This window comes from Morone saxatilis, unplaced genomic scaffold (assembly GCF_004916995.1).
Source record: "Morone saxatilis isolate NCDOM2014 unplaced genomic scaffold, NCSU_SB_2.0 Contig14, whole genome shotgun sequence".
Classification (NCBI taxonomy): domain Eukaryota; kingdom Metazoa; phylum Chordata; class Actinopteri; family Moronidae; genus Morone; species Morone saxatilis.
This window is the reverse complement of record NW_023339696.1, coordinates 3,357,623-3,369,100: the sequence shown is the minus strand read 5'-3', so window position 1 is coordinate 3,369,100 and position 11,478 is coordinate 3,357,623. Positions and strand designations below refer to the sequence as shown.

At 38.1% G+C, this 11,478-nt stretch overlaps 1 pseudogene; it reads right to left on the bottom strand.

Annotated features, from left to right (window-relative positions):
* Window positions 1-565: 565 nt before the first annotated feature.
* The window catches only part of LOC118322633, a 15,317-nt pseudogene continuing 4,404 nt past the window's right edge, over window positions 566-11,478 (bottom strand).

Genomic DNA, 11,478 nt, shown 5'->3' with positions numbered 1-11,478 from the left:
TAAAGTTATTTTACTCGTTCACAAAGCTTTCAATGACTTGGTCCTCCCTACATCAGAGATTCTTTCATTTTATGTTCCAGTCAGATCACTAAAGGTCCTCCACAGCTTTTCTTGAAATTTCCCTCATGTGTCCCATAAAAGTACCGGTGAGAGTGCCTAAACTGTGAAACTCACTGCCTGGATATTGGAATGGCAAACTCTCTCTGTAGTTTAAAAAGGAAATTGAAGATCCATCTTTTAAATCTGCCTTTAAAACTGAAGTGATCTTATAGCCTTTGTTCTTAGGTTTAATCTGGTTTTTCCATTATTTCTAATCTCTAGTGTATATTTTATTTGATTCTACTGACTTTTATTTATTAATTTATAACATTTTATTATTTATTATTTGTATATTATTATATTATTTTGCTGTAGTTCTTGTCTCAAAGACTTTTATTTGTTGTTTAATCTTTTGTTTTTTGTGTTTTTTTATGCGTTTCAATTTTGCTATGTGAAGCAGTTTTTTTTACATAAAGTGCCATATAAATAAAGTTGAGATGAGTTAGTGTTTTGACATTTTACTCTAAAATGATTATCTCAAGTGTATCAAATATTTAAGAATGTTATAGTAGCATGCATAAAGCCTGGAGAGGTTTCCTGAGCCAGTTAGAGGTTACCAGCAGATAGCAGTGTTACATAAACAGAGGCACACAGATTGTCCAAGTTCAGATGTAAAATCTTTCATAATCATTACAAAGGTGAAATGGACCAATTCATGAAACGATTGATTCAGTGTGGTTATTCTTCCTTATGTTCACATGAAATACATCTATATCAATAATTAAATAAAACAATAATCCTTATGTTGTATAATTATAATATAGGCCTGCAAAACTGTGTGTAACTACACAAAACAGAGGCTGAATTCCACTGATTAGAGGGTGTTAACCTTCTTTTTTAATATAAATGCTGTGACACCAGTAAATGTTTACACCAGCATTGATGTGTTTTATCACAGTATAGTCATATGATTCATTTTACAGCTCAAAAACACATTTTAGGTTGGAGCACCTCTTTAATGAAGGTTTTTTTTACCTTGTAAGCAAATATGTTTTTATGCTGACCTATGTGTTCTCTGATGACAACATATTTTAGAAGCTTCATACATACCAGCCCAGATTTTGTGAAGGTTGACCTAAAATATGCACCTTTTTTGTTTAACCATTAGATGGCAGAATTGTATAACTTTAATTCAGAAATACTCATCCTAAATAGTCTAACACTCTTGTAGTACTGTATGTGTAGTATATGTAGTAAATCCTCCTGTGGACACCCATAAGTAGAGGCTTAAAAATGCCTTACATCTGCTTACAACTGCATAATAGTGAGTTACAAAATATATATTAAATGTTGATATAGTGCCCATCAATTCTAAACAGAGGGGCGGAAGTAAATTATATATTATATGTATTGCATATGTATAGCACTTATCAAACCAATATTACAGTGATTTAAAAAAAAAATCAAAGATAAAGGAATAGACACATAGGCTATCTGTAAATTACACACTGGATACAAATATAAAAAGTGCAGTGTGAAACAATATGCCAGGCTTAAAAGGCATGTAAATTATTTATAGGCTAATTGATAATAATTCCTTTTAGGAAGCTGTTTAAAAGAAGATAATAATTCAACAGCTTGAGCTCCTGTGTGACCAGAAGGCCAGACAGCAAAGGCAAATCCCCTCTAGTCTTGCATTTTGACATGGGAACAAAAAGACTGGCTGCTGCACTTTACAACATTTTAAATGAAAATCGCTGAAATGTAATAGAATGAAAGTTTTGCATTTAATACTTTGTTTCAGCCTTACCCTGCCACGTAGTCACGTTCATGCACATAGCACATGTATCCAAGATTAAAAATAAAATGTGATGGCAAGATAGTAAGGACACAAAAAGACTGTAAGTGTGGCTGTAATGGGAACTATTAGTAAAGCTTTAGATAGGCATAGTGGAGATATACCGAAAATATAAGGTAGAGGATGACATATGCAGCAAAGGGTCCAGGCCAGATTTGAACCCAAACTGCTAGTTAGTCTCAGTAGTACATGCTACGTGCTCTATGCGCCAACAAACAACATGATCTCTTATATGATGTGGTGTAGACCCTTCTCCCTTGCAGTTTCCCACTTTTGAAAACCACATATCAAGTCCTTATATGTGTATTCTCGTAGTTTGCATCATAAAGTAATATTTGGACACTCTTTAACAAGTGCACAATACTGCAAATGAACTAGTGCCGAAAACACTCAATGCAGGATAGAGGGGTTCAGTGAATGTGCAGTGGAAGGTGTGAAGGGGGATCAGTGTGTCAGAGGAGACCCTGTAGAAGGACAGAATGCCAGCAGGCCAGTCCAGATACACTGCTACTCTGCTCACAGCGCCACTGAACGACGTGACTGTGGCCTTTCCGTTGTGCCAAGCAATGTTTTTGTTGCTGTCTAAGCACCAGGACTTTTCATTCCACCCAAGCAGAGAGTCATCCTGCCGTCCTTTCCTGCAGATTCCTCTGTATGTCACTCCGGCATAAACTGGACCTTTCCACTCCACTTCCCAGTAACAGCGTCCAGTCAGACCATTTGCACACAGAACCTGGTTCCTGTAGTCAAACCGCTCTGGGTGATCAGGATATGGTTGCTCCTCTCCTACCCTTGTCACCTGTTTGCCATCTGGAGACAGGACAAAGCCCTTGTGTGCTGTGTTTGGGTCAAGTGTGAGTTCACATGCATCTGCAAGTAGGGACAGAAACAGTTTAAGGCCAACTTTATTTACAGAGACTAGTTGCAGTGTTTTTAGGATCACATTAACATCTGATAACAAGAAACTGAGGTGAAGTAGAGTTAGGGACAGATATGATTCCTTAAGATGCTGAAGGCTGTTTTTTAAGCTGTCAAGCTTTTCAAGAGTTGCATGCGCAGGTACAGGTGGTGGTTAGCATTTTCAATAAGTGTGTAAAGCTATGTTAGCAGCTCTGTAAAGCTGTACTTAATATAATCTTGCTTTGTTTGCATGCTTGCTATACATGTTATACACACTATACAATAGTGACATTAAGATGCTGATCTTTAGCTAACATTAGCTAATTAGCACTAAAACATTAAAAAGATGGCAGACATTATACCTGCTCAACATGAGCATGTTAGCATTGTCAGACCCATTAGCATGGCTGTAAAGTCTTCTTGTTCATATTTATGACTCTTGTCTTGAATCATCCCTCTATATGATGTTAAGTTTCTTAAAGAATACTACACATTTTTTTTATTGCCTTGGAAGATGACAAGGTTGTGTTTTAAGAGCAAACAACGAGCCAAAGGTCTATGACCAACACACAACAGATCTACTTATGTAGAAAAGGACCCACAAGGTTTCCTAGTTTACTATATTTTTTAACAATGTATAACTTAAAAGTTAAGTTATAGATTGTAAAAAAATAAATAGTATAAATCAACCAGTAGTGAGGACATTAAGGGTGAGATGGCACTGCTATGTTCATACTGCTAAATTCTGATTAGATCATTCAGAAGATTTTATTTTTTTTTTTTTGTGGCCACTATCAGATTCCAGTGTGAACAGCTCACGGTCCAGAAATGACCTGCATGACAAACGTAGATCCAGAGTGACAAAAAAGTCCCATGAATTCTGATATGACTGTTCACACTGAAGACACATTGCAAAAACAGACAACAGATGGAACAAATATCTCTTAGACCCCATACAACTGATCATGGATCACTCGAGAAATGAGCTTTGTGTACATGTTTAGAAATATGATCAGAAACAGCACACACTGATTTCTGCTAAACTTTATCGGGGCAGGGTTGAGTGAGAGTAGTAGAATGGATAAGGGGAGAAAGAAGCACTTACATTTCCGAAGCCCAGGCACGATCCTGAACTTTCCACAATGATCAGCACTGAAGCAGAAAATAAGGCATATCATCATCAGTTCTGCCTGTGTTTGACAGAAACCCTGCCTGCATGATTACCCTTACAGACCAGATACACTTCATAACAGACAGATAGACGGACAGCAGGCCCACATGCAGCTTTGTAAATACTTTATTGACGCTTGTAGAACGCAAATTATGGAAAGCGTATAAATTCTTTGGTGCAGGTACATTGATTCATTAATGCAAAGTGTTGCTGTTGTAGGCTCCATTTTTAAGGAAACTTCATTATTTAATTCTGAATGCTATTGATAGCATTTGCTTGTACTTTTACTTGACTTAAGTTTATTTATTATTACGTTTGATACTTAAATATAGTAAATATCAGATACTTTAAGACTTTTACTCAAGTAATATTCAAATTCTAATTTTAAATCATTTTCTGGTAGATATCTGTACTTCATCCACCACTCCTTAAAAGGTGCTAACTTTTTGAATGCAGATTTGAGTCACACTTTATATATTGTAGCGCTGGCACGGTTGGAAAAGAGAAAGCTTATGAATAACCTAAACAATTACAGGGAAATTTCACTGTGCTGTAGAGCCAACCTGAACCCGCAAAGATGGTTCAGCATACGTCCATATATAATTATCATATTACAACTTAAGATAATTATTTATTAGGTTGTTATTATTGTACAGGTTTGCTTTAAGGTGTCAGTATGCTTCAAACTAAGTGCTTGTTAGATCATTGAATGACGTCTGAAACCCCTTTCCCCACATTATTTTGAATTGGAACTGGGGGGGGGGGTTGCTTCCAACCATTTTGGAACTAAGAAGACAAGTACACCAACTTCAAGCAGTTATTTTTCAGTTGTGCAGAGATGGTTTAAAATCTCTCACGCTCTTTTTTAAATTCTTCACACAACCAAGTGTGATGACATCAATGCTATTGATGAGAGATTGGAAAAGAGAGTACCATTATCCCTATTTGTATGATCTGTTGCATTTTTTGTCCTTCTTTATGACTTTTTGCCCAGAGGATGTGGTCAATAGCAACAGGTGTCAACTATTTTGCCATTTGGCGTGTGATGGCACCACATACAAACTAGTTTATTACAGGTATAACCCAGTCCCAAGTACACAGGACTTTACATGAGTGATTCAACTAAAACAGGGAGAGCAAAGCAATGAATGTTGACATTAAATGAGCCTAACACAATTACAGCTTCTACTAAAGATGAGCCAACGTTTAAAAGGGCTGAGAACCTCTAAAATAACCACTGAGCAGCTCGTTATGTTACAAGAAAGCCCCGCGTAAGAGTCAATAACTACTAATGAAATATATATATTTTTTAATATATATACCTGAGAGCGTCCAGTCTCCGCTGTGGATCCTCCTTTGCTGCCGAGAGCATCTTCACCCCCGAGTCTCCTGGATGATTGTAGCTTAGGTCCAGCTCTTTCAAATGGGAGGGGTTAAACCTCAGAGCTGAGGCCAAAGAAGCACAGCCTTCCTCTGTGATCATGCAGCCTGACAACCTGATGAGAGTACATGCTTCCATGGACTTTACCAATTTCATGCTTGCATGCTGGAATTAAGATTTGATTATCACTATGGAAATGCTTCAGGAATACTGACCTAAGTGTTTCCAGTCTACAGCGTGGACTTTTTAGTCCACTATACAGCAGCTGCACTCCTAAATTCTGCAGGTCGTTATTACTCAGGTCCAGTTTTTTTAGACTGGAGAACTTGGAGCAGAGCACTGAGGCCAGATATAAACAGCTTTTCTCTGCCAGGTTACACATATTCAAGCTGAACAAGATTTAGACAATTGGTTTGCTTCAAGTCGATGAAATTAAGGCTGGGATATGACATTTTACCAATGTTGTTATACATCACGACAGATATAACAGAAACATACATAGAAACCGAAAATTGTATCATTACTATAAGTCAACAGACCTGAGAGTTTCCAGTCCACAGTGTGGGCTCTCCAGTCCAGCTGAGAACAGCTTCAGTCCTGAATTCTGCAGGTTGTTGTTACTCAAGTCCAGCTCTCTCAGACTGCAGTATTGTCCCACATTGTGACAGCATGCCTTTGTTAGCTCTGAGTAGTTTGGTCTAAGGAAAATTGGCAAAAAAAGAAAGTCAACAGGCATACTCAATAGCTATAAGTATAGTTAACTTACTGTAGGCTACAGAAATAAATGTATAACTGTGTCAATTGTTACACATATAGTATATACAATAGTTGTACATTTCTATTTACAAAAAAGAAAATTATTTATACAACATTAATTATACAACACAACTATACAATTAACTCACGGTGCTAAATTGGAAATGTATCCATGGTACACACATAAACTGCTAATCAAATTATATATATTTTAAGATTTGTTGTTAATGCTACTGCAATAGGTTTTTAACTTGTTATGAAAGAGTCTAAATTTCATAGTGATGCCTCTATATGACCAACATAAACAGAAGATTGGCTTTTTCTATAATGGCTATTTTTAATGTCTGCCACTCGGTGTGATTTGGTCGGATTTTCCTTGGAATAAATAAAATAAGGTGGTGGAAACACTACCAGTTTTATCCACAAGGGCCGCCAGAATCACCACAAAATGAAAGTTCCTTGTTGTTGCTTTATATATCAATGAGCACACTCACTTGTAAAACCACTAGAATGAAAATGTAAGTAAGTGACTAAGAAATGATAAATAATATACTGTACAAATGTTGCTGTGGCGTCGGTCCTACATTCCCTTGTCGCAGCTTCTTTTTTGTGTTCCTTCGATGATTGTTGCTTTGGTCCAGCTCTTTCAGATGGGAGGGGTTAGAGCTCAGGGCTAATGCCAAAAATGCACAGCCTTCCTCTTTGATCTTACAGTTTGACAACCTGCATAGAACAGTGTATCATTCATGTGTACTGTACTTGTCTATTTTCTTTGTTGGCTCTGAACTCTATAAAAATGAAACAGTCAGGTAAAGCAGTTCAGGGATACTTACAGTAGTAAAGATAGCAAAGCTTTTCATTCTATACGCAGGTTAAATCCTCCACATCTTTTAAGTCGATTCAGGAATACTGACCTTAGTTTTTCCAGTCTACAGTTTGGACTCTCAAGTCCAGCAGAGAGCAGTTTCACTCCTGAATCCTGTAGGTTGTTGTCACTCAAGTCCAGCTCTCTCAGATTGGAGGACTGAGTGCTGAGAATTGAAGCCAGAGCTTCACAAGACAGCTGGGACAGCTGACATTGGTTCAGTCTGTTTTAGAATTAGAGACAGTGTAAGTTATCGTGTTTTATGATTATATATTATATCATAGAAGACAATGGTTCTTCTTCTTCTTCTTCCAGAAATTGATTATAATGTGACAAAATTAAGATATAAGAACAGCATTTATATTTAGTACCTAGAAAGCAGGGGAAGCTCGGCACAGTGGGTAGTGGGGAGTGCCAATAGCGAACTGGGTGAAATATACTTAAATCCCAAAAGCTAAACAGTGTTTGAACCAAAGTATCTCACCTACATTAAAGCCCAAGACCTATCACATTCAGCAACATTTCAATGTGTTGTGACAAAGGGTCCTTTTTAATATGAAAGTGAAAAACCCTTATGTTATTTAATGTAGTTGCACCTTAGGACCTTGGATGCAAGATATCTGTCCTATATGTGTCAGGTAAAATGTGAGTAGTTTATAAAATATATTCCACCTCCAGATTCCTCAAAATATATTTCATGTATAAAGTGACAGAAATATTTAGTCTTTAAATAACTTAAAACAAGTTCTTACAGTGCAGTTGTTGAGACTTTGACCAAAGGCAGCATTCTCATTAGAACCTCCTCTGAATTTGAGTATTTGTTGAGGTCAAACACATCCAGCTCTTTTTCAGATGACAGTAACACGTAGACCAGGGCTGACCACTGAGCAGGAGAAAGATGTGCTGTGGTGAGGCTTCCTGTTCTCAGGTAATGTTGGATCTCGTCCACTAGGGAACAGTCCTTCATTTCACTCAGACAGTGGAAGAGGTTAATGCATCTCTCTGGAGAGGGATTCTCCCTGATCTTCTTTTTGATGTAATTCACTAGTTTCTGGTTGGTCTCTGTGTTTCTTCCTTTTTGTTTCAGCAGGCCCTGTAAGAGATCCTGATTTGACTTCAACGAAAGGCCCAGGAGGAAGCGTTGTTCTGCCAGCAGATTGACTCCAGAGTGATGAATGTCAGATGGACATGAAGAGCAGCCAGAAACTCCTGAACACTCAGATGGACGAAGCAGAAAGACCTTGTCCTGGTACAGTCCTCTCTCCTCTTTAAAGATCTGTGTGAACACTCCTGAGTACACTGAGGCTGCTCTGATATCGATGCCACACTCTGTCAGGTCTGATTCATAGAAGATCAGGTTGCCTTTCTGCAGCTGCTCAAAAGCCAGTTTTCCCAGAGACTCGATCATGTTCCTGGTTTGGGCGTTCCAGTGTGGATCTGTCTCAGCTCCTCCATCATACTTGATGTTCTTTACTTTGGACTGAACCACCAGGAAGTGGATGTACATCTCATCAGAGTCTTGGGCAGCTCTCCTCTCTTCTGGTCTTCAACACTTTCTCCAAGAACTGTAGCAGTGATCCAGCAGAAGACTGGGATGTGGCACATGATGTGGAGGCTTCGTGATGTCTTGATGTGGGAGATGATTCTGCTGGCCTGCTCCTCATCTCTGAACCTCTTCCTGAAGTACTCCTCCTTCTGTGGGTCAGTGAACCCTCTGACCTCTGTCACCATGTCAACACACTCAGGAGGGATCTGATTGGCTGCTGCAGGTCGTGTGGTTATCCAGTTCCCTCAAACAAACACTGAAACTTCCTCTTCAGGTTAGACTTTAGTTTACGTTGGCAAATTGCAGCAAGAGTTTCTGAGGAAAAAACAGATGAAGGTGAGGTAAATATGTAAAAGAACAACACCTTGATGAATGCATATATTTCATTCATTCTCCTCAGGAAGTTCAGTGTGATTTTCCGAAATGCTTCTCTGGTGCCACTTCTGTGCTCTTCCTCCCTACTCACAACTTCCACATCTTCTCTCAGCTTCTCTGAGGATTCTGGACCTTCTGGAGCCAGTACTTTCTTCAACGTCTTCAGCTCCTTTCTCACAAAAGTCACAATGTTGTCTTCAAGCAGCTAGAAGAATAAAGTGTACCATTTAAAATGTTCTTACAATGATGGAAACAATATCCATCTGCCCCTGCTGAAAGCCAATTCATCTAAAAACTGAATCATGAAGACTGTTTTAACAAAAAACTGTAGTTTATCGTATCAGATGTTTTTCTCAAAACAAATTTGCACAGCCCACCAGAATCCACTGACAAAACCAAACTGTACAGAAGCAGGTCAAACAAACGGTCAAACAAACCCTTAATTCACTGACTTAGATGTGAAAATATTCACAAAATTAGCTGCATTAGCAGTAATGTGATCCTTGAAGACAAATTCATCTATCAAAGTACATCCACTAAAAGTGCTTGTTTTTGCCACTGACAGGTTGAGATTGTTACACTAAGTGTTCAACAGTAAAAGTCATACATTTACATACCATGAATATGGAGTCCAGGTTCAGGGCAGGCCTTTCAGTGAGAACCACTGACCTATTCCGATGACCTCTAAACCATGAAAACATGAGATAATTTCACACACAAATGAAAACATACAGATGTATAATTATTAAATTGTCATGAATTACACCACGCCCACTGAGAATTCTAGATTTTGATTTGCTGGAAGGTGTGGATCAACATTTCTGTGAAAACACGCACCTATGATGCGCCAAAAGTAAACTGCAGGTAAACACGGCAACAGTGGGGCTTAGCTTCTTAGCTAGTAGGAACTATTACTTCAGTAAGTATAAGTACTCCTCCACCACTGATTTTAATTTACTTGGATGTTGAGCTTCACTTTGTAGAATGAACTACTCATGCACAATTCAACAGGAGGAAGCTGTTTTTTATGGAGCTCCTCAGGCGACATGAATGGAAGAGAAAAAACAAATAATAAAGACACATTTGCGCTAAGATCTAATATGCACATACAGATTAAATGCAGGTCTGTGGATCCATACAATAATGTTTGTGCTTTAAATTCTTACCTTATAGGCTCACTAATCGGTCCTTCACCCCTGAACTCCATAGACTCCTCCTTAGATTTGTCACTAAAAAAACTGCCAAGATTGAAAATACTATCACTTCACTCAAATAAATTTTTAAAAAACATAATTATACTATATACACCTTATTTATTCAATTGAATGCCTGATTTCCCCTTTAAATGCTGATGGAGAGCTTTTTGTTAAGTTAGTAAAAAGGTCTCGCTTCATCATTCACTCATTTAACCTATTTAGAGGAACCTGGCTGGGCTGCCCCCCTAGCTGCCATTATTTTAACTCGTGCCATAGAAAGTCCTCAAAATACATGAAAACTCACCATCACACAGCAAAAATATCAATTCATTGTATGCAGAAGACATTTTGTTGTATACATCAAGCCCTAAAATAGCTATCATGTTAGTCCTAGAGACAAAATAGTTTGGGATATTTTACGGATATAGCATTAACTTTCCATCAAAATGTAATACTGGAAAGTGTGTTCTTCCTTAGTTTAAGCTACTTACATTTGACTGATACAGATACATCATTCTGCACAGAGAAGGTCAAACAATAATAACAATAAAACACATTTTTGAGTGGAGGGGGACTTTTATTACTTTTATTTCTTGAACTCAAATCTGTTGAGCTCTAAGCACCAATCAAAACACCTGCTTTAAAGGAATAGTATTTTGGGAAATACACTTATTTGCTCTCTAGCATGGACACAATAAGATTCATACAACTCTCATGTCAGCTCTCCAATGATAACAAAAGCTGCCTCATAGTCTCTCTTATGCTCACCGGCTAACATGTTATATCTCATTTGTTCATGTTCCATACAAAAGATAAAGTTTAAAACCTACAAATCGGTGTTTGATGGCGGTTACATATCAGACTACTTCTTGACAGTGAGCTGTGGCAACTAGACTATATAGGACATTACTACTCAGCTTCACTGGGCTTCAACACAACATTGAAAATACAGGTTATGAATTTAATTCTAGTAAATTTCACAATTCTGATTAAAATCTCCAAGTGCTGGTCAGTGAAGTCACACAATACCAATACATTTTAAATTCTTACATTTGTTTATCACAGTGGCCTCCACCCTTAAAGTCAATAGGCCCCTCCTTAGACTGGTCACTCTTCATGGACACACAGCTGGATACAGGTGAATCTGGTCTCTCCTGCTTCACTGGGCTTCAACATAAACAGTAGAAGCTGATTGTGGAGCTGAGTTCTGAGATAGTGAACAGTCATTAACAGTCAGAGAGATGTTTATCTTACCTCTCAGCTCCGGTCTGGCTGATGTGTTTCTTAGACACTTCCGTGGTATCGACCCCATCCTCACTCTCCTCAGACACATTCATGGTGGAGTAAACACCTTTACAGAAGCAAGCTGGACTGATTGGTCACAGTAAGAG